We start from the raw sequence: 27,284 nt of genomic DNA on the forward strand, positions 1-27,284 counted from the left end.
TTCTAACTCCACTGGTAAGTGACAAGCTTTTCCATAACCAAATTGGTAAGAGGATATTCCTTGAAGGGTTTTGAAAGCTGTTATATACACCTAAAGAGAGTCATCCAAATTAGGCACCCAATCTTTTTGTAAAGGGTTCACAACTTTCTCAATGATCATTTTTATCTCCATATTAGAAACTTTGCCTTGGCCACTAGTGTAAGAGTGATAAGCTATAATTATCATATAGTTTACTCTATACTTAGCAAGTAATTTTTCAAAAATTTATTCCAAAAATGGGTTCCTTTATTACTTATTATTACCCTAAGTGTACCAAATCTTGATAAAATGTTTTTATTCAAAAATCTAAGTACAACATTAGCATCATTGAAAGGTGTAGCTATGGCTTCAACCCATTTAGAAACATAGTCTACTACTAATAAAATGGAAACATTTTCATAGGAAGACACAAATGGCCCCATAAAGTTTATCCCCCACACATTAAAAACCTCAATTTCTAAAGTGCTGTTTAATGGCATCTCATGTCTTTTTGTTAGATTTTCTATCTTTAGACATCTAACACATTACATGGTAAATCTATATGCATTTTTGAATAAATAAGGCCAATAAAAGCCATATTGCAATACTTTTGCAGCTATCTTTTTTCCTTTAAAATGCCTTTCATACTCAGATGAATGACATTGTTTTAAAATGCTATCCATTTTTCCTTTGGAATGCATATCCTCAAAACCTAGTCCTTACATTACTTAAACAGAAAAAAGTTCATCCCATACATATTATTTAACCTCATGAAGAAATTCTTTTTTTGCTGATAGTTTAAATTAGGGGGAATAACATTAGTTACAATGTAATTTATCATATTGGCATACCATGGTGCTTATTGTATAGATAAGATATGCTTATTAGGGAATGATTCTTGTATTGTTGCTTTTTTGGCCACTTTTTTTTCTATTCTTGATAGATTATCTATCCCTTGATTTTTGTAACCTTTTTTTCCTTGATCTCTAAGTCAAAGTATTGCAATAATAGAACCCATTAACTATGGTTTTGCATCCTTTTTTGTTATCAGGTATTTAATGGCTGAATGATCTATATACATAATCACCTTGGTTTTAATTAAATATAATCTGAACTTCTCAAAGGCAAACACTATTGCAAGTAATTCATTTTCAGTCATAGCATAGTTTAATTGAGCATCATTAAAGGTTTCACTTGCATAGTATATGGGATGAAATATGTTATTCTTTCTTTGCCCCGAAATAGCTCCTATCACGAAATTGCTTGCCTCACACCTAAACTTAAAAGGCTAGTTCCAATTGGGCCATGAAAGGATATGTGGCATGAGTAATTTCTCCTTTAGTGTTTGGAAAGCTTGTGTGCATTCATGGTTGAACTCGAACTTGGCTTTTTTTTCTAATAGCTTACATAATGGCTTAGAAATCTTGAAAAAATCATAAACGAATCTGCAATAGAAGCTTTTATGTCCCAAGAAACTTTTAATTTCTTTGACTAAAGTAGGGAAAGGTAACCTTTCTATTACTTTAATCTTTGCTTTGTCAACCTTTATTCCCTTTGTTGACACCTTGTGTCCAAGTATGATTCCTTTTAGGACTATGAAATGGCACTTTTCCCAATTAAGTACTAGATTAGTGTCTTCACATCTTTGTAGCACCTTGGATAATGTAACAAGATATAGATCAAAATTATCACCAAAAACTAAGAAATAATCGATAAATACCTCCAAGATGTCTTTTACCATGTTAAAGAATACTGTCATCATACAACATTGAAAAGTAGCTAAAGTACTGCATAATCCAAATAGCATCCTTTGAAACGTAAATATGTCATAGGGATAAGTGAAGGTTGTTTTCGCTTAATTTTGTGGCACTATGACAATTTGGCTATATCTTGAACACCTATTAAGTAAATAGTAGTACTTATGACTAGCCAACCTATCAAGCATTTGATCAACAAACTATAGCAATAAATGATCTTTACGTGTAGTCTTGTTAAACTTTTAGTAATCCTTGCAAACTCTTCATCCTGTTACTATTATAGTAAAAATCAATTCATTGTGATCATTAGTTATCATCATCATTATTCTTTTTTTGGTACACATTAGATTGGATTCACGAATTATTGGAGATGGGGTAGATTATTCTTGCATTTAGCCACTTAATGATCTCATTTTTAACAACTTTATTCATCACAGGATTTAACTACCTTTGTTGCTCAGTTGCTGTCTTATATCTATTTTCTAATAGAATTTTATGCATACAGATAATATGACTTATAACTTTGATGTCTGTAATTGACCAAGCAAAAGCTTTCTTATGTTTTTTTAATATGCCTAACAACTTTTCTTCTTGCTTCTTACTTAGAGTTTCATAAATGATAATGGGAAGAGTGGATGATTTTTCTAAAAATGCATATGTGAGATAAAGGGGTAGAGGTTTAAGCTCCAAACTGGGGGTTTTTTGAATTAATGGTTTAAGAGTCTAAAAAAATGACTCTAAGTTATCATTCTTCTTTAGCTCATCATTGTAGAGAGTTATGAATCCCACATTTTCAATTTTCTCTTGAATTATTTCTTTTTTAGACATAATGGCTACTTTTTTAAGACATTTCATTGCTTGACTCATGTCAAAAATTACTTCTTGGTCTTACACTTTTAGTGTGAGTTCTCCCATTTGCATATCAATTAGGGCCTTTTTTGTTTTAAAAAAGGTCTTACCAAGATGATTGGCATGCCAACATTTTCCTCCATATCTAATACTATGAAGTCAACTGGGAATACTAAATCTCCCACTTGGACTAATATATCCTCCACCATAATTGTAGGATGCCTCAAGGACCAATAAACTAGTTAGATAGTTACCAAAGTTAGTTTCAATTCTCCCATACCAATTTTTTTGAAAATTGACAAAGGCATAACATTAATACTAGCACCACTAATTCATAAAGCTTTATCAAAATGTTAACAACCAATAATACAAGTTATAGTGAAACTCCCTAGATCTTTGAGTTTAGGTAGTAGTCTTTGTTATATGATAGCACTACATTATTTTGCTGTTGTGATTATTTCAAAATCTTTCCATCTCTTTTTCTTGAAAAGAATTTCTTTTATAAATTTAGCATATTTCGACACATGCTTCAAGGCTTCCATAAAAGAAATGGTCATTTACAAGTTTTTAAAGATTTTGGTAAATTTTGCAAATTGCTTGTCTTTCTTTCGATGTTGAAATCTTTGTGGGAAAAGAATCAATAAATGGATTGGTTGTGATCTTACTTATTTTGCTATGTGTTTTTTCTTTTCTTTATTCTCATCCATGTCATCTTTAATGATGACATCCTCAATTGGATCTTTGAATGTGACTTTTTAAGCACTTGGTTTTTCCTGTAAAACTTTTCCACTTCTAAGAGTCATGGTCTCTAATTCTTCATGTGATGATCAAGGTTTCTAGTGAGTTTTTTGGTTAGATGATTCAACTAGATTTTTAGGCTTTTAAGGGAGATGGCACAGGTTTATAAAAAAAGTTCTTAGGTTTGAATTACTTGTGACAAAGCTTTTTTAGGTTTAAATTCTTTCTTTTAAGTTGAAGTTTCCCAACCAGGGTTTTTGAATGATTGAACCGAATTAGCATAAGGTTGGGTTCTTAGAGCTTCTACTTTTTTAGTCAAAGTGGTGAGTTAGGATGTTATAGTGGTATCTAACTTAAACTTGCCAACTATTTCTTTCTTAGCTCCTCATTGATAATTATGGGTTGCCATTTCCTTGATTAGTTTATGAGCCTCTTTAGTAGTCTTGTTCATGATAGCAGCTCTAACTATAGAATTAATAGTGGTTTTTATGGAAGGAGTAAGCCCATTGTAGAAGATCTGGACTTGCAGCCACTGTGGTAATCCATGGTGTAGGCATTTTTGAAACATCTCTTTATACCTTTCCTAAGCATCATACAAAGTTTCACCATCATATTGCTTAAATGTGGTGATCTCATTTCTTATCTTTATGGTTTTTGCTAGTGGGAAAAAACTTTGCAAGGAATTTTTAAACTAGATCCTCTCACGTTGTGATGGAGCTGAAAGATAATGATGATAGCCAACTCTTAGCTTTGTCCCTAAAAGAGAAAGGAAACGAACTTAGTCTTGCATCATCTAATACTCTATTATACTTAAAAGTATTGCATAATTTTAAGAAACTAGAAAGATGAAGGTTACGGTAATCATGGAGTAATCCTTCAAACTACACTGATGTTTAAATTGTCTGGATGATAGATGGCTTGATCTCAAAATTATTGGCTTGAATTGCAAGCTATAAAATTGATGGTTAGAAACCTTCAAGGTCAAGGACTGCATAATTCCTTAAAGTCTGTTATCCTTCATTTGTTGCATTGGCCATGGGCGTGATTGGCTCATGCCTAAGTCTTTTAAATATTCTTCCAATCTTTTTGTCTAAATGAGCTAAGTCACCACTTCTTACGCTGCGCATGGAAAGAAAAGAAAGGATTAAAATCGATAAAAGCAAATACAAATAAAAAGAAATCTAGATTACAAAGTTGAAAAGAAAAGTTATCAATATTGGTATTTAACACTGCGATAATCCCTGACAACGATACTAAAAACTTGATTTCTCCTTTTTATTAGGCTGTAAGTGCACAAGTTGCTATCAAGTAATAAAGTGAGAGTAGGGTTGTTGATCCCATGATGACTATATGATAGTGCTAGATCAAGTACTGAATGTATGCCTTTTAACTTTATATCTAGATGGCTGAATGTTTGGAATGAGGAAAATAACAAATTGAGACTTAATAATGTGAAGGCTGAAAGAACTAAGCTAAACAAAATATAAATCTTACTAGCAATAGTGTAGGTTAATTGGATAAAAGCAAAGGAAAATAGATTTGAAATAACTAGAATCATAAGAGAACCGAAAGGTTTAATAAGAAAATGGAAGTTGGCCAAAAAACATAAATGTTTGCAATATTAAAAAGTAAAAGAAAATGCTTTAAGTAACACAAAATGGAACAAAGTAAAAGAAAATAGATTTGCAAAAATAAGCTATGAACTAAATGCTTTAAGAAACTAAACAAGGTTGCTTAAGAGAGATTAAGATAAAACATTTTGCTTGCATTAAACTAAATAAAATAGAGATTATGTAAATGTAAAAGAGACTTAATATTAAAACAAAGTTAACAAAAGTAAAGGCTAAGCTATCACTATAGCTAAAACGGAAAAAGAAGAAAATAATTGAAAAAAACTAAAAAAAATAAAAAAAAATGGAAAAAAGGATAGGAGAATGGGATGGAGGATAGACTTCCATTACAAGAGAAATTCATAGCCTATTTATAGTGTACGTTTTGGCCAAGGGGGGATGAATTTGGACAATTTTGACTTTGGTAGGTAATCAATTACATTTGCACTAATTGAGGGATTATCCATGAATATGATTGATCATAACCTTGCTCTTGGCTTTAACACCATTGTTGCCCATAATTTGCTATCCAAGAAGGGATTTCAGTCAATCATCAACAAATTAGTATTTAAGACCCAATTTTCTTGATTTACATAAATCATGGTATTTTTCAATAATTCACTTTTCGCATTTAAACTATTGTTTCCCATCATTTGCAATCCAAGAGAGCATTCTGTCAAGTGTGAAATTCCATGGTTTGTGTGATTCAGCAAATTATCATTAACATGCCATATTTTCTTGAGTTTGTATGAATCATGGAATTCATTAGGAGATCATATAATTCACACTTGCATTCATTCTAGCAAATGGTAGCATATCTTTTGGATCTCTATGGATTTTTTATTTAGATTCTTGATGGCTTAGAATTGCTTTTCATCTTTGCATGGATCATATTTTTGCATTCTATGACCTCACTTTGCCACCTTTACATTGGTTGCATAGGATTTGGTATTGACGTTCAAAGTAATAAAATTTTCCATGCACACATGAACATCACCAATTTACTTTATTATTGAGAAAAAATCATAAAAGTTTTCAAAATTTTAACTTTTTAATGATATGTAGATAACTATAAAATATAAGGTTATCAATGCTCTTGCTTATGAAGCAAGCATCCAATCTTATAGGAAGTTTAGGTAAGCTTGAGTTATGATGTGGGTACTTGTTATAAGAACAAGTTCATTAAATGTGACCTGATATGAGAATGCTATATGGCAGTCACATAATGTCTATAGCTACGTTCTCATGTTATGGTTGTATAAGTAATCTTTTGACTTGAGATTACTTATATCTTATATAATGAATGTTATACTTTGACTTATGGTTCTAACCAAGAATGTTTCAGTTAAGTATTTTTAGGTATAACATGAGGCATATGAAGATGCATGAAGTAATCAAGATGGGATTCATCACCTTGTGTGATTAAGAGAGTATTTTAACTAGTCTTGATTGAATTAACTTGAGAAATCTTTGGCTAAAGTGAATTAAGAGTTTAGAATTGTTTTAAAACTTATTTTGAGTTAATGTCAAGGATAAGACTTAACATGGTTGAACAAGATTGAGTAGACACTAAACCATACTCAATGTTCAAACTAAGATACTATGTGATGAAAGGATATTAATTATATACAAAGACCATTCACGGATAGGTTATCAAGCCACATTGACTTTTCTTTAGCAATTAGGGGTCATGGCAATGAAGCTAGCATTGATCATGATTTATAAACATAAGATTGGCTAATTGGAGAAATGGTGATGAAGACAAAATGTTTGTTTAACCCATAGTCGAATACTAAGGCTTACAATGCTTGTGTTTATTGCCAACATGCTATAGAATCAAATGGGTCACACATAATAAGACAATTATAAAGGATTAAAATTGGGTCAAATAAGTTAGATTTAATTTGATTTTGGAATGATCAAAAATTAGAGGAAATAAAAACAAGAAAAAGAGTTTCCTTTGTTTGGTACATTTAGCTAGCATAGAGTTAATTATGAAAATTTGTATTTCAAGTATTAAACCTGATATGGCTGAATGCATCCATTATAAAAAGAACATCAAGCCACCCCATTATGGATAGAGTAATAAAAATAAGAAAAGAAGTTTCACTCAAGAAATACAAGAGGTCTTACAAGCACTTACTAGTTATAATTTGGCTTTGAGTTTACCAAACCTTAAAGAAAGTTCTCTCACAAAAGTTTGTGTGGATCACCATTAGAGGCTAAACACTTAGGTAGCTTCTTGGCTTGAGTCTACTTGAGTCTACTATGTGATGAAAGGATATTAATTATATACAAAGACCATTCACGGATAGGTTATCAAGCCACATTGACTTTTCTTTAGCAATTAGGGGTCATGGCAATGAAGCTAGCATTGATCATGATTTATAAACATAAGATTGGCTAATTGGAGAAATGGTGATGAAGACAAAATGTTTGTTTAACCCATAGTCGAATACTAAGGCTTACAATGCTTGTGTTTATTGCCAACATGCTATAGAATTAAATGGGTCACACATAATTAGACAATTATAAAGGATTAAAATTGGGTCAAATAAGTTAGACTTAATTTGATTTTGGAATGATCAAAAATTAGAGGAAATAAAAACAAGAAAAAGAGTTTCCTTTGTTTGGTACATTTAGCTAGCATAGAGTTAATTATGAAAATTTGTATTTCAAGTATTAAACCTGATATGGCTAAATTCATCCATTATAAAAAGAACATCAAGCCACCTCATTATGGATAGAGTAATAAAAATAAGAAAAGAAGTTTCACTCAAGAAATACAAGAGGTCTTACAAGCACTTACTAGTTATAATTTGGCTTTGAGTTTACCAAACCTTAAAGAAAGTTCTCTCACAAAAGTTTGTGTGGATCACCATTAGAGGCTAAACACTTAGGTAGCTTCTTGGCTTGAGTCTACTTGAAAGATCACCAAATTGAACCAAGGGATTTTTTGCATTCAAGGTAACACTTTTACCCAAAACTATACATATTTGTATATGTATATGGTTTGTATGATCTTATTGATTGATCTTGGCTTTAGGAATTAAAATTTTAAAAATTCCACTACTTTAACTCTGATAATAATACATAATTCCCTTCATAGTTAATGTTTAAATTTAAACATGCAAAACTACCACTCCATGTTCTTTAATATACTGTGGCATTCAGCCAATATACAAAGGGTTAAAGATATCTCCAAAAAATAGAAGACAAAAATAAGAAAGTTTTTGTTAGAACTCTTAAAAGGATTCTTGCATTTTTGGTGTAAAGGATTTATGTTATTGAAATGAACAACTTTAGATTACATGATTTTGTTCACTAACTAGTGATTTAAACTGGGCATTATTTCCACTAAACAAGTAAGTCTTTTGTATTTTGATATATAATTGTTTCATATAATCTTTTATTGGTATCAGAGCTATTAAGGTTTAAGTTTTGGTCTATTTTGTGTGTTCTTTAAAAAACACTAAAAAAAAGTTGATAGGTTCTTGTGTGATTGTAAAAATCCATAGAAGTAGGCATAATTTATGTGTTTTTGATATAAATTAATGTTGTTGTGATGATTCTTAGACAATTTGAGGAAAAGCCATTGTTATTCTACAAATTTGGGTGAAGAAATTTTAGTTTCTAGATTGGGCATTCTAAGGCTGGATTAGGGCATTCAATTGCCATAGGCAAATGTTTCAAATTCAACGGTTAAATTTCATCGAGCATTTGACTACCTTCTATAGGCATTTAACTACCCCTTTGTATTTTGTTTAAACATAATGTAAAAGTAGATAAGGCATTCTTCTATCCACTCCAAGCATTGATAATTCTATATTTTTATGGAATTATCATAGCTTTTTAAGGCATTTTATAGTGAATTATTGCTTATTCCTTGAGAAATTATGGCAAAAATATTCTTAATCATGTAAATATTCAATGTGTAGGTAAAAATATAATAAAAGGAGAAAAAACAATGATTTGTAGACAATTTGGATGCAATTTGGTGCCAAAATCATCAATTGGCCAAACCTATTGTTGGAACTTGCTTACTTACCACTATTGGGAGAATATCCTAATTTTTCATGATCACTTTCTTTACATATTTGAATTTAATTGAATTTCAATTCAAGTATTATCCTTTTATATTTTTGTTGTTTATTTTCCTTCTTTAGCTCATTGAAGTATTTGTCACCTTTGTAGTAAGTTACATGAGCTAAATTGGAAGATGAATATAAGAATGGTCATTTTGAGCAATCTTTGGAGCTCGAATTTTTTAGAATTTTTTTTGTTTTAATTGGCAACTAGATGGCTCCTTATTGGTTGAAATTTTAAGGAATATTTGAAGCATAATTTGATGCCAAAATTTCATGGAGAGTGCTTGGTAGCCATTTGATGAATCATGGAGTGCATAGATGAAAGTGGCACCTGATTTGAATCCAAGAGGAAGGCTAATGGACAGCTACTTAGTTGGCATATTGGAGGCTCCTTATTAGTTATAATTCTGACTTTTTTAAAGCTTAATGGATCAAAAGCTTAAAGAGAAGAGAAGAGAAGAGAAAAGAAGAGAAAGAGTTCAAGTAGAAAGCTTATGAGGCAAGCTTTAATAACATGGAAATATTTAGCATATGTGGCATCCTACCTAGCTTTTTCATGTACTTTAATTGTTGGCACACATCATCCTAAGCCTATAAATAGAAGTAATGGCCGGTTAAAGAGGAAGAGTTAGTTTACTTAGTATTTTTTATTTTTTACAATTTACATTTCTTATTCATTTTCTTTCCAATAGTTTCCTCCTTGTTCTTTTAGAGGTATCAGTTTGCTCCTTATTCTTTTATAAGGCTATTTAAAGAGAAAATCTTTTACTTTTCCAACAAAATTTACTTTTTTTGCCCTTAAATTTCATGCACTTTAAGATCTTACAATACAATTTAATTTTCTTTATGCTTTTATTGCAATTCCTTTACATTTACAAAGCTATTTGGCAAATTTTGTTTTTTGCGCTACTTTTAGTTTTCACTTCAGTTCTTTATGATTTTTTGTGATTTTTGAGTTGAATTTTTTTAGCATTCTTAATTCATTATGTTTGAATTCTAGAAGGTTTCACTTTAAAATTCAATTTGCATTTTGTTTTCTAAAAATCTTGGAAGATTCGATTAGGAATCTAACAGTAAAGACAACATTAGGTGATAACAACACTTGTGGTGTCCTCTCTTCTTACTAGGTGATCGATCCACTCTCTTCTTGATTTTCACTTATTTATTTACTTGTTTACTTCATGTTCTTTATTGACTTGCAATTTAATTAAAGTTTTGGAATATTGTTTGGCTGATTTCAATCTTTAATATTCTATTTTCTTTGTTTCAACATTTGCTTTTATTTGAAGTTTATAAAGTTTTTTCTTTCATTGTTTTAGTTGATTTCTTTTCTTGCATTTTAATTTCACATGTTGATTTAAGTTTCTTTAGCTTAGTTTAAGTTTAATTACTTTCTAGAGTTATAGATCTAGGTTTTAATTTTTGAAAATTTGCATTTTAGCAAGTAGATTTATATTTCGATTTAAGTACTTTTGCATTTCCTTGCATTTAATTCATGTAATTTCATTTTGATGCATTTAGATTTATTTTAATTTACTGTTTTTAAATTCAATTGCATTTAAATTCCTTGCATTAGAATTAGATCCATTTAAAGTCCATGTTGAGTTATGGTTTTGTTGCATTAGCTCTAAGTTTCAAATTTTGCATTTCTTTTATTATTCATGCATATTCTTTAGGCTTTACATTATGTTTTTGAATACTTCGTGCATTAGATTACATGTTCCTTAGGTTTACTTTCATGTTCATATGATGTTTGTTGAATTTCCTTTGCTTTACATGTTCATTGCCTTAGGTTAGTAATAATGTAAATCAACTTTCAACCTTTCAATTGGGCTACATATAGTTAGAGTATATTGATAATCGGTACTTAAGCTAGACTTCCCAAATGATCAATCCTCGAAGGCATAATACTTTACTCTATACTTTATTACTTGAACGGCCACTGCAATTACAATTACTTCCAATTAAATTTTTAGGCCATTGTTAGGGATTGTGAGGCTTGTCTTTAGTTTAATATCATCTTTCGGTATGCTCTACTATAGATTAGCTCACCCCTTAGTGTACATAGCTTAGGATTGTTACTTAGTGTACATAGCCTTAGCTTAGCTTTTACTAGAGTACATGCATCTTCCTTTAGTTTACATAGTTTTAGAAAAGATAGGTTATTGTAGATAGCTTTAGTATACCTAGTTAATTTCTTATTTAGGTTTTATTTTACTTTATGAGGTAGTTGAAAGGGCCCAAAAAACAGTGAACTTTAAAGCTCCATCTACACAATTAGACTTTCTACCAAATAAGATAGAGGCCATTAAAGCTAAGAGTGATCTTAAACCAAATCTTGTCCATCAATTCCCAAGCCAATGTAAAAATGTTACAATACATGGTGGACATAGGTGTACGCTTGACCAATAATCCCAATCTTACTCAAACACCTACATTAGTCAAACTTGGAAGGGTAATCCTATGAATATTTGGGATACTAGTTTAGGTCAATCCTTTAGTTTACTAGTTAAATCCACCCTAACTTATCCTACCAAGCTTTCATTTTCAGAATACCCTCCACCACTTACATATCTCCACCATCATCATAATTCTTTCAAGTTTCACACTATGTGTAGCAATAATAAAAATTCTTTTCATATCAATACCATTAATCTTCACATGACTTTTCTTTCACATAATACTCATCACCACTACCTCCTCCATAAGAAAAGAAGACATTCCTTGAAGAGATGTTGGCCAAAATCCAAGATAACATGTTCCAAACTTAAGCAAAACTCTTTCAAGCCCAAAAGGCATTCATTAGGAATCTTGGGCAATTTGCTTAAAATGCATATACCATAAATGCTTGCCTTTAAGTATCCATGCCTAGTACTATAGAGTCAAAACCTAGTTGGGTAGATAAGAAAGATTGTACATTAAGGGATGATTTAAGATAGAAAGAGTATGTCATCTGATGATGATGATATGAAGCCCATTGTGGTGAAAATATCGTATTTTGCATAAGTTGTGGAGGAAAAAATAGTGAAAGTAGAGGACAAGCTTAGGGCTAGGGAATTTAATGGCGATGGACCATTTAAAAGAGTTAAGATAGAGGAGTGCATTCAAAAAGAAGTTGATATTCATATGCCACTCATGCCATTTTTCAAATTCCTTGAAGATTAGATACCTAGTTGTTTGAAAATGCATGAGGTGGATAGATATACTAATAATGTCACTTATTAGATAAATCACTTAAGCCCTTAGACTTATTCTTTCTTGAATCTAGTATTGAGCATAAGGATAAGGAGGAATTCATTAGCAAAAAACTTACTTGTGTAGTAATTTTTCCATTCTATGATGTTATGTTCAAAGCTATAGACACCCAATTCTTTGAGCTTCCTCGAGATAGACCATCCATGGAGGAAAAAGTTTATGATAAGGATTTTGGTGAGGATGGATCAATTCCCTACACTGACTTGCAAGAAGGTCATAGCAACGGTCCTACATAAAAAGAAAGAGAGCCTTATAGTTCACCCATTCTACTTTATTTGTTCTTTGAAAATCCATTGTATGATAATTTAGAAATGCATCTAGTTGAAAACCCACTGTTTGACACTATTAATGAGCCTAGTGAAAAATATGAGGACGGAATAGAGGAAATTTTGAAAGAAACGTCAAAAAGTTTATAAGTTGAGGAGTTCGATGATGATGATATAGAAATTTCCCTAACCTCTGATTCTTAACTTAATACTTTCACTTCTCATCCTTTATGCTCACTGAACCTCCACCATTTACGAAGGATTCTTTCATTGTAGAGCCTAAATCTCTATTCTCCATAATGTTACTTGATTAGACAAATATGCAAATACATAGGTTGGTCAAATAGTAAAAGTGACCTTTTCAGTTGGAATGTTGTTCCCATAGAGATTAAGGAGAAATTCCTAAACTAAATATCGGTTATGACTCTACTTTTGCTAAAGTTGGTTCAATCAAAGAATTTCCTTGAAAAATTAACTAATACAAAATTAACAAATAGTTGCAAAATAACAAAATTTATTTAAAACCAAATATGCTAGAATTAAAATTCTAATAACAAAAATACAAGTAACCAACTAAAATTAAACAAGATAGCAAGTCATGAAAAACAATGAATTATTGCTATGAAAGTACAATGCAAAATGAAAAATTTACCAAGAAAACTACGTTTAAAACTTTCTATTGTAACTAGTTTAATGACATCGAAATTCTATACAAATAATCCTAAAGTGCAAAAACATGTAATGACTAAAATAAAATGTAATATTGAAAGGCTTAATTGAAATGTATTTGCAAACAACTTATGTAAATGAAGAATTGAAAACAATGTCCCTAGAATTTATGCTTAAACATGCACGAATTGAGTGGAAGTTGTGAACGTGCAATTAAACCTTAACATGCAAAGCCTTCTTGACATGAACTGGATTGTAAACATCCTTTGAACAGCCTATATGAAACATGGATTAAAGAATAAAAAATGAACAGAAGCTAAGAGAAAATATAGCTTAAAATCATCAAACAGAAATGGTAAGAAAGCAAACTAGAAATTGCAAATGTAATTTAATCTAGGCATGAAAAACTCTTCCAACCTAAACTTGAATTTATACAAACACTAAGCAAACTATATGAAAACTTGAATTAAAAAGTGAGGAGTGAACAAATGTTAAGAGAAACAACAACTCGGAAGCATCAAAATAGAAATGACAAAGAGAAACACCAACTAGAAATTGATTTTTGTGATTTACGTTTTAGACTCCTACTTTGCATAAATTGAAGTACACCTAAACTAAAATTTACTAGAATCTATAACAAAGTGAAAGACTAAATGAAAATGAGATTTATAATAGAAATCTTGAAGAAAGATAAAGCAAACAATGAATAGAAACTAAATTGCATGTAACATGTATTGAAAAAAGCACAAAAGTTTAAGAGAAAAAAAAATTCAATATATTATCACATGCTAGAATGAAACTTCATTTGAGATAGAAAAACATAGCTTTATAAGTTAACTACCTAAATCAATAAGAACAAAAAATTGGATTTCAACTATGTTGTAACTCTATGGATGAGGAGTCTATGAAAAAAACTTGAACAAAAACAATGCAGATTTGATAGAGTTTCAATATAAAAACCGCAGCCATATCAGAGAAAATAAATTTAAAACAATTTGAATATCAACAAGAAAACAAGTAGATTTAAGTAGGTAAATGAGTGATAATGTAAATTTTATTGCAAGAATCTTAAAGATCACTTAAATGTATTTAAGGAATTGTAAAATTGTAGAAGATTCAATAGAAAAAATCTAGAAAAAAACTATTTGGATATTAAGAAAATGGAAAAAACAGAAAATGTAAATGCAGGTAAACATAAAAGAAAATTCTCAAACTTAAGCTAATTCTTTTTTTGGCTAGCTCTCTTCCCTTATTTATAGGTAGAGGGTAGAAGCCTCAGGTCCTAAAATATCCAGAAGTGCCTAAGCTTCTAGAGCCTTTTTCTCTTTTGCATTTCATGGTTGGGTCACATGATTGGTGCTTAGCAACTTTTTCAACCGACTTGCAAATTGCATTCATGTATAATGATTGATCCACAAAGTCAAACTAATGATGAATCATAATCTCCTAAAATGCCAATTCAACTTCTCTCTTTGGTGCACTCTTACCCAACTGGTGATGCCTTGCAATTTTGGTGCTTAGCTCATTAAATCTTCCATGCACATGTACATCACTCATGCACTGCATACATCTTTAAAATTTTTTTTCTACATAAATTTTGAAAATTTTATATATTTATCATACATTTTACTAAAAAAACTATGAAAATAATACTAAAAAATTATGTAAAAAAAGTGAACAAAAACTCCCTTAGGGTTAATGTAGCTTATTGACACTAGTTTAGGCCATTTGCACAAACTGCACAAAAAATCCTCTAAATTGTATCAAGAACGTTCAAAATTCCTCAATTTCATTATTTATACCTACATATAAGGCAAATGTGCATTTAGGAGCAATTTTGCCAAAAATTCCAAAGAACAAGCCAAAATATGAGTAAATTTGCACTAAAAATGATCATGAAAAAGCTAAAATTTTAGTGCAACCAAACCCCCAAGCTTAAGCTTTTGCTTGTCTTCAAGCAAAATAAGATTGAGCAAGTGTCATACTATAATCTCAATGCCTCATTCAACATGAATGCTTTATGGATTGATCAATGGATATAACTAAAGCAAAATCATGAACAAGTGTTAATATATAAAAATGTACCTAGGTTAATATCATTCCTAACTATTGGCTCCACAAGTGAGCAACAGCTCTTACATATCCTTGCATGAAATCTAGTAATGTTATGCAAAACATAAAACTTCAACAACAAAAATCAATAAAGTATGCTCATGTTCCATAAGTTTGCTTATCACATCTCTCTCCACTAATGTAGACAAACACATGACCAAGAATCATTTAGGACTTTATAAGCTTGTAATGTAAGGCTAGGGTCAAGGTATGATAAATGTGAGTTAGGCTCAAGTACCCTAAAAATGCATCATATGTCTAAGATCATCCATAATTGAGCTTTCAAGGTAAGAATGATAAGCTTGACTAAAAAATCCCTGCAAACTTTGATTTTGCCCATTTTTCTTTCTTTTCTTTGGTTTTTCACCACTTTATTATTTTTTGCTTTTTTTTCTTCTTTTAGTTTTTTCTTTCTTTTGCAAGCTAGCTTGACCTTTTCTTTTTTTTCTTTTTTAAAATTTTCCCATTCTTTTCCAAACTCCACCATTCTTCCTTAATAACGCATAGTTCACAAATGGTGTTTGAATGTCTTAATGCACATAGGGCAAAGGGCCAAAAAAAAAAGAAATAAGCAAATTAAGGTTATGGACTTGTAACATGGTTTCAAAATAAAGCAAAGGTAGCATAAGGCTCAAATTAGGTTTTTATGGAAGAATTGTATCAAGGTTGACTAGAAAAGGCTCAAACCATCCATAGATGACCTATATCATTTTCTTAATTATGTACCTTTTAGGATTTCACCTCGAAAAATGATCAAATCAAATTCTAGAATCATGAAACACAACTCTAAAGAACAACACAAAAATAATTTTATACTCACATAATCAATACTAGATAAAAAATGCAATTCAATGTTCAAAAACATCAACTCACAAATGAATACCATATTTAAGAATTCACTAAACCTAAGCGTCATCTTGTATTTCATATATATTCAATCTTTTTCTTAAGGCTATGTTCATTCTCAATCTCTACCTATCTTTGGCTTCATGAAAAACTAATCAAAGAAAGAACACTAATGATTTAAGCTACCGTAACTTAAATGAAGTGCTTATGGAAGAATTGTATCAAGATTGGCTAGAAAAGGCTCAAACAATCCAAAGATGGCATATATCATTTCCTTAAATATGTGTCCTCTAGGATTTCACCTCGAGAAATAATCAAAACAAATTCTAGAATCATGAAACATAACTCTAAAGATCAATGCAAAAATAATCTCATACTCACATAATCAATACTTTATAAAAAATGCAATTTAATGTTTAAAAGCATTAACTCACAAATGAATACCATATTCAAGAATTCACTAAACCGAAGCATCATCTCATATTTCACACATATTCAATCTTTTCCTAAAGCTATATTCATTCTTAATCCCTACCTAGCATTGGCTTCATGAAGAACTAATTAAAAAAAGCATATCAATGATTCAAGCTACCATATGTTAAACTTGATTTCAAGGTAAAACTTAAGGAAAATTTGAAAAATTTTTTAAATCTTGAGCAATTTTCCCATACCCCCAAACTTAAACAACTCATTATCTTCAATGTGTAAGCATAAAAAAATAAAGCATAAACGAGAGGAACAAGGAAACTCTGCTATTAACACAGAGGCACGGTGTAGCTGAATCTCCTATCAAGTTTTGGCCAAAACTAGTGCATCTTTTTAAAGCTCTTATTCAACCTACAAAACAAAGAAAATCACTACACAAAGAAACTACTTCAATATGTACAATAAAATGTGTAATAGAAAGAAAAGAATGAACACACGAACAAGTATATACAACCTAATCGAATGAACAAAGATGACAACTATTTAAAAATGAAAAAAATTGAATGTGAAAAAGAAAATAATCATGGAAACACATATGTACAAAAGCATGCATAAAAAGAAATAGCATGACAAGTAAAACTTTGGTTCCCTACCAAGAAGAGCTTTATTTAAAGTCAAAAGCTAAACTATCAAAATAAGCTTAACCTTATAGGTTTATAGTGATCACTCCACACTTAATTCCCAAATCCAACCATTTTAAGACCTTTCTCTTAACCATCTTAACCAAACAGGGGTCTAATGGTGGATTATGTGGACAAGTAGGAGTAGCCATGAATTTTTCAACAAAACCTTTAACCTCACACCTAGAAGGACTAAGGTAAATGGGTTTTGGCTTTAAAATCCAATTAATTGGCTAATCATCAACAGTAACCATATCATATCCTTTTGTTATCATATCAACACCTTTTTTTCTAGAAGGATTATGATAGGTATGATTAAATTGAAATGGCTTAAAGGCCGATAAATTAATAAAAAAGAATATCCCATCAATATCAACTAACTTATCACCCTCAAACTTTATAAAACTCTAATAAGCATCATCAAAATGAAATGTCTTATAGTCTGGTGAATCTAGATTTAAAGGTCTAATCACTCTAGGGAGAATGTCAGGATTAACCAAAAGCTCGGCACTAGAAGGTGGTGCAAATAAAAAAATAGAGACTATCAATATCTAACTATCATCTTCACTCAAATCCATGTCTTTTTCTTCATAGGCTATAGGAGATTCCTCAAGACGTGAGATAGGGTGCTCTAAGTGTAAAACATCATAAATCACATCATTAACCACCTTTACCTTTAAGCATTCATTGAAATCATTAGGGAATGGCAAAACTTTAAAATCTTGAAAAGTGACCTTTTAATCTAGAACTCGCATGGTTAATTCCCCCATTTACACATTAATTAAAGCCCTAGTGATGGCTAAAAAATGTCTTCTTACAATAATCGGGATCTAATGATCCACCTTTATATCTAAAATCACAAAATCAGTAGGTAAAATGAAATTTTCTACCCTAACCAAGACATCTTTTACAATCCCTCTAGGGTATTTTAGTGACCTGTCGACCAACTACATAGTAACTTAGGTAGATTTAGCCTTTCCTATGCTTAATCTTTGAAATATGGACCAAGGCATCAGGTTAATATTAGCATCTAGGTCACATAAAGCTCTATCAAATGACATACTACCTATAGTACATTGACTGATAAAGCTACTGGGATCTTTAAACTTTGTAGGCAGTCTTTTCTAAATGAAAAATTACACTCACTAGTAAGTGCAATTATCTTATAATCTTCTAATCTCTTTTTTAAGAGACAATATCCTTAATAAATTTTGCATAGGTAGGCATCTACTCAAGTGCGTTATAAATGGGATATTAATGTGTAGCTTTTTAAACATCTTAAAAAATTTAAAAAATTGTTTCTCTTCCTTTTGCTTTCGAAACTACTAAGGGAAAGGAATATAAGGCCTAGATGGCTAAACTTTATAAAGAGCAAACCTATATGAACTTGGTAAAGCACTAGAGGATGGTGTTTATGGTAACTAGGTATGAATAGGTACTAGCTAACTGCCACCTACTCCTAAGTGTGATTGCCTTACAGTGCTTTTTTTTCTCCCTTCTAGGGTTGACTTTTATGTTATTTGGTAAGATGCTTTAGGGTTAAGTACTAAGAAGGATTGCAAACTGACCAATTTGGGTTTTTAAGTTCTTTATAGACACATATTGGTTTTGAAACATGGTGTTTTGAGTCTGCATGAATAAAGTCTGAGCCTTAATAAAAGAACCTAAAAGATTTTCGATTGAAGTCTTCTTCTTTAAAGGTGGCATAGCCAAGTTATAGCCATAGTTATATGTAAGGTATACAAGGTAGGTCACTCAAAGAAGTCATATCTGAGCACCTCTTCAGAGACATATACCTATGGGTCTTTGAATGGAACTATGGGTATGAGCAAACCTAGAATGACCAGGAGTTGGCTTTGAGGGTGTAACTTTACAATATAAAGACTCTACAGATTTTGCTATATAATCTACCTTAGCACTAAGCACTATAAGCTCATTAAGCTTGTATACCTTCAAAGCTCTCTTAGGATGCTATCTCTTATTAGTCGTTATATCTTTAATAAGCTTACAAGCTATGTTAAAAGTCTTATTCATCAAAGCATCTCCTGATGCATCATCTAAAAATGTCCTAGTATTAGGCACTAACCCATTATAAAAGATTTAGATCTCCAGCCATTTTGGTGGCCCATGGTAGAGCTCATTATATTTTTCCCATGCTTTATATAAGGTATCTGAGTCATGTTAGGAAAATGTAGTGATCTCATTCCTAAGCTTGGTCATTTTGGCTAGAGGAAAAAACTTAGCCATAAGCTTCTGCACTAAATCATCCCAAGTGGTGATGCAATCTAATGGCATCGAAGCTAACCAACTCTTGGATCTATCTGTAAGGGAAAATGAAAATAATCCAAAGGAAAATTGCACTAAATATGAGTATGAAAAGACATATTGTAGCGTAGTCAAACCCTCAAACTTAAGTTTTTACTTCTTCTCAAGCTAAATAAAATTGAGTAAGAATCTTCTTATACCTTCAATGCCTCATTCAACATGAATGCCTTATGGATTGATCCATGGCTATAACTAAAGTAAAATTATGAACAAGTGCTAATATTTAAGAATCCACCTAACTTAAGATCATTCCTAACTATGGTTCCATAAGCAAGCAACACCTCTCACACCTCCTTACATGAAATCTAGTAATGCTATGCAAAACATGAAACTTCAATAACAAAGATCAATTAAGAGTGCTTATGTTTCATAAGTTTTCTTATCACTTCTCTCTCCACTAATATAGATAAACACATGACCAAGGGGTAGCTTGAGTTCTTTATATAAAGACAAAAGGTAAGTCAAAACCCTATGGTATTAAGGTTTCCTTATGTTTACTTATATTATCAAAAGAATAACCCATTGACCAAGTCCTATTCTCAATAGATTTACTTACTTGGTCAGTTATACAATGTCCCATTTAGTATTAGACTTTTGTATGTTTCTTTATATTGGAATTTAACCTAATAAATTAAGTCCAACTTAATTTTTTTCAATTTTAATCTTTCACAATATGTCCTATTACGTGTGACCCATTAGGTTTCTTAGCATGTTGGCAAATATAAGCATTGTAACCTTACATTCAAACTTAGATGAATCAAACATTTTGACTTTATCCTTAATTTTCCAATTAGCCAATCTCATGTTTATAGATCATGATCAATGCTAGCTACATTGTCATGATCCCTAATTGCTAATGAAAGTCAATGTGACTTGGCAACCTATTCGTGCATGGTTTTGATATATAATTAATATCATTTCATCAATAAGCATCTTGGCTTGAACATTGAACATGGTTTATTGTTTACTCAATTTTTGTTTAACCATGTTAAATCTTATCATTGACATTAACTCACAAAAAAGATTTAGAACAATTCTAAATTCTTATTTCACTTTGGCTAAAGATTTCTTGAGTTAATTCAATAAGACTAATTGAGATTCTTCCTTGATCACATAAGGTAATGAATCCCATATTGATTACTTTATACATCTTCATATGCCTCATGTTATACCCAATAATACTTGACTAGAGTATTCTTGGTTAGAACTATAAGTAAAGTCAAAGTATAACATTTATCGTATAAGATTATAAGTAATATCAAGTCAAAGGATCACTTATACAACCATCACATGAGAATGTAGCTATAGACATTATGTGAACTACCATATAGCGTTCTTATCTTAGGTCATGTTTAGTGAACTTGTTCTTGTAACAAGCACTCATTTTTTAGCCCAAGTTTACATAAACTCAAACTTATAAGATCGGTTGCTTGCCTAATAAGTAAGAGCTTAACCATGCATTGGTCTTAACAGCTTTTATCAATGTCTTTTTTTGGTAAAGTATCAACTAGGAACAATTTAGGAATAATGCTTTAATGCAATGATAATCTCATAATTACAGTCTTATTGTAATTCCCTTGCAAAGCATATTTATTTCAAGGACTTTATTTATAAGAAGTAAGTAATATCTCTTAAAAAAAAAGTAATATCAATTATATGTATACAATTTTATATATAAAGAATGCCTTTAATAATAATAGAAATGCATAATATGACATGTATCCCATAGCCAATTTGATTGGTCTTAAGGCATATTGCCAACACATCCCTGTCATTAGACAAGTCATACATGCTGATTATGAACAAAGTTTAATGAACATTTAGTATGTTTCATTATGAAACTTGTTTATGTGTTCAGTATGTATTTGATGTATAAGGTTTGTCTATATGAAAATCAATATATGTTATTGATTCTATGATGGTAACCTTATGGTTAGTTTGAGGTCTAAGATATTGAATCGTGCTATTTTAGAATGCTTGATTTTGCATAATTGAACACATTAAAAATGTAATTTGATTGCAAATATAGTGACATTTTGGTTTCATTTTTATGTGAATGATTGTCATTATTTTATTTGTGACATTATAACAAAATAAGATACGTGTAATGTGGGAATTAATTAGTGTATATGCCTATAAAATATGGAATTATACTTTGAAATGGATATTGCTTCTAAGAATATTATTATTGAGTTAAACAATGGTGAAAAGTAAATGAGGACAATTTTAAGATTTAAAGCATGAAAATCTAGTATATAGATGTTCTGAACAATGTCCTTGATGAGCTTTAAGTATGGAATACGTCTTAGCACAAAAGGGACCAAAAGGCTTATGAGGCGTAGAAAAAAAAATTCCACTACTTACATTATGTTACTAAGTAGTATGGAGAATGATATTATGCACGAGTTTTGATCTCATGAAATAGCTAAAGAGATATAGAGTGCCTTAAAGGCAAAGTTTGGTGCAACTAAGATTACCAAACTACTATTACAATCAACTATAAAAGTGGCCTAATCATAATATGAGGCAGCATGTGAGATAGAAGTCAAATATCATAAGTGAGTCGAATGAGTTTGGCCATGCTCTTACAGACTCACAATAGGCTTAAGCTTCATTCATTTTTGGCCACATAACTGGGAGCATATAAAGGTGTACCTTACCTACAATGAGAGTATAAAAAATTTCGATGATGTTTCCCATCATTTTCAATTGGAGAGAGATTGTATGGAAACATCTAAGTCTAGTGCTAATGTTTATATGGCATTAACCAGTTCTAAGCAAGTTTCAAGCTTCAAGCACAAGCCTCATGGTGGGAATAAAGAGAAAGCTCTTAAGAAGCCAAAGAGTTGAAAATCGATAAAGGACAAGGTCTCAATGCTCATCTTAAAAAGAGCAAATTGAGAGTCAAGTTCTTTAATTATGGTAAAAGGGGTCGTTTTGCTCATGAATGTAACGAATCAAAAAAGATATAAACTCTTAAAGTGTTTTAAGCAAGGGATGCTGTTAGCCTTGAATTGATACTTATTTTGGAATGACCAAACACTAAGGTTAGAACTTAGGTTAAATTGCTTTGAACTAAAAAAGACAAATTTTGTCAGTAGGCTTTTTGAATGAAAAATGACTTGAGACAACAGCAAACCTCTTTCTCCATTAAAGACATGTTTTATACAAAATTAAGATAGAAGGGTTGATTGCCCTGTGGACAAGATTGATCCTTTCTCGATAGAAACTAAGAATATTATTTAAAACCCAGAAATGATCTATCCATTTAAAATGTGTTGAACAGTTTTTCTTACAAAATGGTATTAAGTTTAAAAATGTTAAAAAATTGATCGATATTTTTCTTATAGAAAATGTTTCAAATTTGAAACTAGAAAAATAGATCAATCCATTATGAGAATAGATCGATTGATTTTTCTTACAAAAACACCATTGATTCAAAATTAGCAAAAATGGATTGATTAGTTATTTCTTTTAGAAAACACGTTTTGGTTAGAAAGGCTAAAACCAATCAGTCCCCTCCAAAAATGATTGAGCGATTCAAACTTAACTATTTCAAACAATCACATTTTTTTCTTTTTTGCAGAACATTAAATGCATTAAATGAAAGCAATGTTCTTTTCTCATTTATACATATATAAAGAGGTCTCCCATCATATTATGAAGCATTAAGAGCCAAGAGAATTGATTGTTATCCATTCTTTATCTTCTTTAAAAATTAAAAGAGTAATTTAAATGTCTAAAAGCATAACTTCCTATCTTGTATTCAAATCCTCTTGTTATTATTCATATATTCTATTTGTAATTCAAATTTGCAAACACATTGTAAGCTTGAGAGGGATTTTAACCTTTAAGTGGTTCTTTAAGGAACTTAGGAAAACCATTGAGAGGTTTATTAATTGATTGTATTAATAGCTTTGGAAGGGCTAGATGTAACATTCAACATATATAGTGGATTGACCTCCTTAGTAAGTGAGGCTAACAGAAAAACGTAGGTGCCTTATGGAAGGATCAAACCTTTTATAATTTTTAGTGTTTGATTCTCCATCTCTATTTTTTTACTTTTAAAGTTATTTAGCTTTGCATATATATATATATATTGTCTTTATTTGATTAGAAATCTATGTTTGTGATCATTGTTTAATTTGGTAATCAAATTGTCAAATTTTCTAATTAACCAATTCACCTACTCTTGTTTATTTAATACTTTGAGCTAATAGTTAATGTTATTAATGGCCCTCAAACTATAGTGAAATGTTCAATGTCATGCTAGAACTTTAAAAATCCCTAATGTGATACTTGAACTATGAATCTGTTAACTAATGTGTTGTATATCTATCATGTGTCTTTATGTGAAGCTAGTTATGTCAGGGTGAGTACCACTTTAGTTAAAATATTCATAGTTCAGGTACCATATTAAAGATTTTTAAAGTTTAGGTATCACATTAAACATTTCACTATAGTTTAGGAGCCATTTGTGACATTAACCCTTTAAGTAATGCTAAAAATACTATGTTTGTTTCCACTACTATTATGCTGACTGAATCTTCTTTATGAGTCTTTCCACTCAGAGGCTAGAGATTATAAAAATCTAAGTTATTCCATGAAGTACCAAGCAAAATAGATAGTTCCAAATGAGATAAGTGATATTGTTGCTTTTGTTTACTCTAAAAGAGCATTTTTCCTTTTCATTTTGTTTGGTTCTAAAGTTAGTCATTCCACATGATCAAACTTCATCTATTGTAAAAATCAAAATTGTTTTCAAGATATACCAATAAAAATTGATAGTTTCCATTGGGATGCATGATATTGTTGCTTTCCTTTACAAAAAAAAAAAAGCATTTCTCCCATTTCATTTTGTTTGGTTTAAAAGTTGGTCCTTCATTTCGATCAAAATTCCTCCATCATAAAAATTTATGTTCTTTTCATGAAAAACCAACCAAAATAGGCAGTTCCCATTAGGATACATGATATTGTTACCTCATTTACAAAAAAAGGCATTTCTCCATTTCATTTTATTTGGTTTCAAAGTTAGTCCTTCCACTTGGTCAAACTTCCTCCATCATAAAAATCTAAGTTCTTTTAATGAAAAACCAACAAAAATAGATACTTACCATTTGGATACATATATTGTTGCATTTGTTTACCAAAAAATCATTTCTCCAATTTATTTTGTTATATTTCCAAGTTGGTCCTTCAACTTGGTTAAACTTTCTCTATCATAAAAATCTATTTTCTTTTCTCAAAAAACCAAGCAAAATAAATGGTTTTTATTTTGATACATGATATTGTTGCTTTTGTTTACAAAAAAACCATTTTTCCTTTTCATTTTTTTTTTTGGTTTCAAGGTTGGCCCTTCCATTCAGTCAAGCTTCATGCATCATAAAAATCATTTTCTATTCATGAAGAACAAAGCAAAATAAATAGTTCCCATTGGGATACATGATATAGTTGTTTTCATTTACCAAAAAAAGCATTTCTCCTTTTCATTTTATTTGGTTTCAAAGATGGTTCTATAACTCTATAAAACTTCCTTCATTATAAAAATCTATATTTTTTTCATGAAAAAACAAACAAAATAGGAAGTTCCTATTGGGATACACTATATTGTTGCTTTCATTTGACAAAAAAACATTTTTCCTTTTCATTTTGTTATGTTTGAAAGTCAGTTTTTCAACTTGGTCAAACTTCCTCCATTCTAAAAAACTAGGTTTTTTTCACGTAGAACTAAGCAAAATCGATAGTTCCCATTAGGATACACGATATTGTTGCTTTCATTTTCCAAAAAAACTAGTTTTCCCTTTCATTTTTTTTTCTTTTGTTTTAATTTTGGTATTTCCATTCAAACATTATGAATTGTAAAAATCTTTGTTCTTTTCATAAAGAACCAAGCAAAATAAATAGTTCCCATTGGGATACACAATATTATTGCTTTCGTTTACCAAAAAAAGCATTTCTCCCTTTCTTTTTGTTTGGTTTGAAAGATGTCCTACAACTCTATAAGACTTCCTCCGTTGTAAAAATCTATGTTCTTGTCAAAAACAACCAAGCAAAGTAGAGAGTTCCCATTAGGAAACACAATATTGTTGCTTTTGTTTAACAAAAAAAAGTATTTCTCCCTTTCATTTTATTTGGTTTCATAGTTGATCCTTCCACTCGGTCAAACTACCTCTATCGTAAAAATTTATGGTCTTTTCATGAAGAATCAAGCAAAATAAATAGTTCCCATTGGGATACACAATATTATTCCTTTCATTTACCAAAAAATGCATTTCTTAGTTTTATTTTATTTTATTTCAAAGTTGATCCTTCCATTCAGTCAAACTTCCTCCATCAGAAAAATCTATATTCTTTTCATAAAGAACCAAGAAAAATAGATAGTTCCCATTAGGATACAAGTTATTGTTTTTTTCATTTACCCAAAAAAGTATTTTTCCATTTCAATTTGTTTGGTTTCAAAGTTGGTCTTTCAACTTGGTCAAATTCCACCATCGTAAAAATCTAAGTTCTTTTCATGAAGTACCAAGCAAAATAGATAGTTCCTATTAGGATAAACGACATTGTTGCTTTCATTTTCCAAAAAGGCATTTCTCTCTTTTATTTTGTTTGGTTTGAAAGTTGGTCATTCCACTCAATCAAACTTCTTCCATCATAAAAATTATGTTCCTTTCACATTGAACCAAGTAAAATATATAGTTCCTATTGGGATTGATGATATTGTTGCATCCATTTACCAAAAAAAAAAAATGTTTTTCCCTTTCATTTTATTATGTTTCGAAGTTGTTACTTCAACTTGTTCAAACTACTTCCATTGTAAAAATCTTTGGTCTTTTCATAAACAACCAAGCAAAATGGATAGTTCCTATTAGGATACACAATATTGTTGCTTTTGTTTAACAAAAAAACATTTATCACTTTCATTTTGTTTGGTTTCAAAGTTGTCTATCTGCTTGGTCAAACTTCCTCCGTTGTAAAAATCTATGTTTTGTTCATGAAAAACCAAGCAAAATAGATAGCTCCTACTATGATACATGATATTGTTGCTTTCATTACTAAAAGGACCATTATTCCTTTTCATTGTTTTTGTTTCAAGGTTGGTCTTTCCATTCGGTTAAACTTCATGCATCATAAAAATCTTTGTTCTTTCATGAACAACCAAGCTAATTAGATAGTTCCTTTTGGGAAACATGATATTTGCTTTCATTTACAAAAAAAAAGAAAAAAAGTATTTCAACCTTTCATTTTGTTTGGTTTCAAAGATGGTCCTACAATTATGTAAAATTTTATCTTACATAAAAATTTATGTTATTTTAATAAACAACCAAGCATAATAGAGAGTTCAAATTGGGGTACATGATATTGTTCCTTTCATTTAACAAAAAAAAAAAAAGCATTTCTTCATATAATTTTATTTGGTTTCATAATTGGTCTTTCCACTAGATCAAACTACCTCCATTGTAAAAATATATGTTCTTATCTTAAAGAACCAAGCAAAATAGATTGTTACTATGGGGATACATGATATTGTTGCTTTTGGTTTAGAAAAAAAAACATTTTCCTTTTTATTTTGTTTGATTTCAAAGTTGGTTCTTTTCGCTTGGTTAAACTTTCATTATCATAAAAATCTATGTTCTTTTCATTAAAA

The 27,284-nt window shown here is 30.4% G+C and overlaps 1 non-coding gene across 1 annotated transcript; it reads left to right on the forward strand.

Annotated features, from left to right (window-relative positions):
* The first annotated feature begins 3,901 nt into the window (after positions 1-3,901).
* Positions 3,902-4,008, forward strand: LOC149514080 (small nucleolar RNA R71). Its single transcript, XR_016329455.1, has one exon. It is a non-coding gene; the product is annotated as a small nucleolar RNA R71 (small nucleolar RNA).
* The last annotated feature ends 23,276 nt before the right edge of the window (positions 4,009-27,284 follow it).

This window comes from Durio zibethinus, chromosome 17 (genome assembly GCF_047325235.1).
Source record: "Durio zibethinus cultivar Kanyao isolate XHJ-2024 chromosome 17, ASM4732523v1, whole genome shotgun sequence".
Lineage (NCBI taxonomy): Eukaryota > Viridiplantae > Streptophyta > Magnoliopsida > Malvales > Malvaceae > Durio > Durio zibethinus.